At 36.9% G+C, this 4,603-nt stretch overlaps 1 pseudogene; it reads left to right on the forward strand.

Annotated features, from left to right (window-relative positions):
* Positions 1-2,348: 2,348 nt before the first annotated feature.
* Positions 2,349-3,568, forward strand: LOC147887855 (uncharacterized; annotated as a pseudogene).
* The last annotated feature ends 1,035 nt before the right edge of the window (positions 3,569-4,603 follow it).

Consider the following 4,603-nt stretch of genomic DNA (forward strand, 5'->3'; position numbering starts at 1 on the left):
TACCAAAATATGCCCACCAAAACGCTACGCTTGTTCTCTAATGTACATATCTCTCAACATGCTACAATTAGCATACTAAATAGTATCTAACACTACTTAATACAGACATGGTACACTACAACTTTGTTCTTCAGAATTGACACTTACTGTCCACCTCATACATGAAGGACCAGGTGTGCAGGGTGGATTCTTTCTAGAGTTCATCCATCTTCGGGCTACTTCCTAGAAATATAAGCCTTTGCTAGTCAAGGATGGACTACCCTCATTGTACTAAATCTTAGTTTTGACATTGGGCATTTAAGACTAAGAACTTTAACATTTTTTATGAGAAGCTGTATTGTTGTTGCCACATCTAGTATTGGAATCTTTAGTAAATAGGGAACCCCACATTGAATTTGGGCTATTGATTAATTATCATGTGGACATTAGGAAAAAAGGGAGCTCATTTTGGGGCCCTGAGAGAAATCCACAATTTCTTCTTTTTTTGTGAGTCTAAAGTATAGGAAAGTAATAAAATGCTCCTTAAAATATACATAAGTATTGTAAACATGTTAGAGGATGACAATGGATGAAAAATAAAGATATTCTTCTATATTCACTCCCATATCTCATGAACATTATTATTGAATGCTCCTACAAGTCACGTCTTTCTCTTAATCATATTCTAGCCATCTCCACAATTGTTAAGCTTCTCTGTCAGAACACCATAACTAATCTTGCCATATGCCTATTTTTCAAAGTTTACCGCCTTCACAAGTCTTTGCCTTATGAAAGAGTAATGTAATCGTGAAGCAATGGAAAAACATTGCACTCAAAATGGCAACGTCAAACTCCAACTCTACAGAACAAGCCAACAAGAAATGGCAACACCATCTTCATATTGATTTAGCTCAAGAATATGCGCCTCTTTCAAAACGACAACACATCGATGCCATGCAAAGAGAACATGATGCAAGAAGGTTTACAACATATTGAATTATGGTGTGATGGGAAGATTTATCCAAAATTTTTTGTCAGAAGGTCTACACCACCATTCTCAAATCCGACAACATTGCTGAAATTTGTGGGGGACGGAACAAAAGGTATGCATGGATACATCACAGCTTAGTATCAAGTTGCACACATGTATAAGTCTTTATATGAGCAAGAGGCGAACAAAAAAATACCATAGATAGCAAAATATTCTAGATTGAAAAAGTAGTTACATAATGAAATTGAAGAACATACAAAGATGAGGGAGAAGTTACGTAAAGCAAGATCGAAAGCGACCCCTTTGGGAGATAGGCTTACAAGTAGAAAACTTCACAACATTGTAGAATTGAAAGCAAGAAGTGGAGGGTGGTGCAAGCGTTGAGTACAAGTTGCAAGGTGAGATTGCTAAAAGCGTTTACTATTTGCAATGTCGGGATATGCGAATCTTCCTTTGTTAACTCTTATTTATGCATCCAATTTATACGAAAGTATTGGAGTCCCAAAAGGAAAATGTTGATCTGAATTCTCTTCCCGTAAAACAAATAAAAGGTCTATTTTCAATGACTTCTGCGAAAGGGATGATTGAGGAAAAGAAGTTTAAACCATCAAATGCAATGTTGTGCAAGAGTTCATGGAAAGCAATAAAGTTGATGTAAACTTAATTCAAGAGGCTCTTGATGAGAGTAGAGTTAGCAAGAAAGGTTATTCTTCTATTTTCAAAGCAGTGTCATCAACGTTTAAGGATTAGAGGATCAAACATGTGCTTCTTCCAAATCCTGCAGAAGTTTGGAATTTAAGAGCTTCACTCAATGAACAAGTAGATGATTTTATTGGTTAGTGGTTGCATATTGATGATGTATTTGAAGGTAGTAAGGGGACCACTGTGTATAATCCTTGGAATAATATTTTTGTTGATCTTGAATAATTACAAAAAAGAATGGTTAAATTCTACGGAATCACATTTGAAGAGTGTTAGGGACGGCTTATATTTGTCATAAAGTTGGATGAATGTGAAATTGTGAAAGAGAAAAAGATTGAAAGAGTAACCATTACACTTATGAATAGGGCACTTGATACATCAATCACTAGAGAAAACTCAAAGCATTTCAGTGTACAATCCGAGAAGCATATTTGGTAGTTGGGAGCATTTGAGGTAAGCGTCAACTTTCATTTTTCAAATATATTGCTGTTTGATTTCATTTATTATACCTAGATGCTTCAATATAGTTTCTTCTTAATGGCAGGTAAAGACAAAGGATCACCAAACCTTGTTTTGGGTGTTTCACCATACCAAAATACCACAAGTCATCAAAAACGAGGTTCAAGGAGGGCAACTTCATGTTGAAGGCAAAAGTGATCTCCAAGTTGATTGGCATATGGCAGAGGACCTCAAGACCCTCAAATGTATGTTCAACATAAGCAAAGAAGGTAATTCAAAATCTCCATGCCTTTACTAGAAGGAGCTAGCCCGTGTCATGGATCCTAAATGGTGGAGGAAAGCTCCTAATAAGGACAAGATTGATCCTAAATTCAAAGTAGTTCTTGATATTCCTGTGTGTAATATACATATATGCACATCGCATGCTTTATGTAGAATCATCGAAAAGTTGGTATTTTTGTATATTGGATTTGCTTGGAAGCTTCGACAAGAAAAAAATAAGAAGAAAGCAATTGCTACATTAGAAAAAGTATTATCGGACATGGGTCTCCATGGAGGAGATGTTCATATCATAATAGATATCAAGAAGTCCTCAAATCGAAAAGATGTTCCTATCAAACCGTCAATTGGTGAAGTCAAAGCAAGAAGATTTTTATCAAAACCACAAAGAGAAGGAAAACTTGGTAGACGATTAAGATATGTTTCCAAGATGAGATATGGACTTTGGAAGCATGTGCATAATGCAGTTAAAGATGATATGGTAGATGGTGTTGCTCGAAATATTAAAGCAGAGGTATGGAAATCCTTAGACAAGCTTTTCCAACTTTGTGACAAAAAGACATGGACCAAGAGCGACCATCGTGCGTTAGAAGAGGAGCTGAAATTTTTTGGAAAATCCATGAAACAAGCATGGACAAGCTGCAATATAACACACTATATGGTAAGTTGAATTAATTTGTTTTGTATGCATAGTTTGTACTTTCAAACATGGTTTACAAAGTTCTGACTTAATATTTTTTGTGATTGTAGCATATTCTTTACAACCACCTTCCATATTTTGTTAAAAAGTATGGATGCCCTATAATATGGTCAACACAAGGAATGGAAAAGTCTCATTACATAGCAAGAAATGCTTTTGTCTGACATACACAACACTTTGGAGGAGCACATAAAGCAAATAGTCTCAAAGAAGTGTTTCAATGGTTTTTTAGAGGTATACTTCAAAGGTTGCAAATCCAAAAAAAAGTTTCATTGTCAAAAGTTAAACTTGCCTTTAAAATGGCACAAAAGAAAAGAAGAAGGGAGATCCTTGATAATTCAACAGCTGCACAAAAACACACAAAGTGGAGACAATCAAAGGTCTATGTAAATCACAAGTGGATTGATACAGTTGGAAACTTTATGGAGATTTATAACAATGAAGCAGAGGCATTGTAATATTTCCTAGAAAAAATCAATATAAAATTTGAGCTGACTATATTTTCTTGTAGGACTTTGTGTCCTTTGTAACTTTTGAGAATACAATATACTTGAGTTTACTCTTGTACTTCTTTTACATCAAGCTACTCTCCTTTTATTTGTTTAGTCTCAAAATTTAGAAGGAGCGGCTCTCTAAACCTAATCAAATGATGCTTTCCATAACCACCTAATTGGCTAGGATTTTTTATTCCAAGTGCTAAAGCATAAGTAGTGTATGTCAAAAAGTACCTTGCCCTTTAGCACTGCTTGTTGGAGTTGGAAAAAGGATTCAGCAAGTGAGGCAAAAGAGAGAGTTTATTCATGAGAGATAGGCCCAATATATAGGCTCCAGTTATGTCTAGTAGTGACATCACATGTGAGCTCAGCAGAGCATCTAGATCCATAAATCTCTCAATCAATTCCATGATTCTCTCAATCACACACCTACTGTGACTAACACATCATCAATCACACATATTGACACCTATCCAGGCACACCATGTGTTCACACACTCACAACCTTAGACCTTAGGACTCTAGGTATGATCCCATTACATCAATTTGTCCTTCATCCCCCCCCATAAATTGATGACCTCAACCCTAGCAGTAGTCCATGGGAAACTTCATGGCTTGCCACCAAGTTTTAAAAAACCCGCGTTGGTCTTGGTGGTTGAGGCTCTGGTTTCTGTCGTTGGGTGTTGTGTGTTCGATCCTCAGGGATCGACGTCGGATGAGTCAGAATTGGCTCCTTGGGATTGTTCCTACGACGTTAAAAAACTATCTATCCTGGTGTATAAGGCCATCCTTCCCCACCAAGTTTTAAAAAACCCACGTGGGTCTTGGTGGTTGAGGCTCTGGTTTCTGTCGTTGGGTGTTGTGTGTTCGATCCTCAGGGATCGACGTCGGATGAGTCAGAATTGGCTCCTTGGGATTGTTCCTACGACGTTAAAAAACTATCTATCCTGGTGTATAAGGGCATCCTTCCCCACCAAGTTTTAAAAAACCCGCGTGGGT

The sequence above is a fragment of the Dipteris shenzhenensis genome, chromosome 22 (genome assembly GCF_047967505.1).
Source record: "Dipteris shenzhenensis isolate YYH24624 ecotype China chromosome 22, Dip_SZ_1.0, whole genome shotgun sequence".
In the NCBI taxonomy this organism is placed as follows: domain Eukaryota; kingdom Viridiplantae; phylum Streptophyta; class Polypodiopsida; order Gleicheniales; family Dipteridaceae; genus Dipteris; species Dipteris shenzhenensis.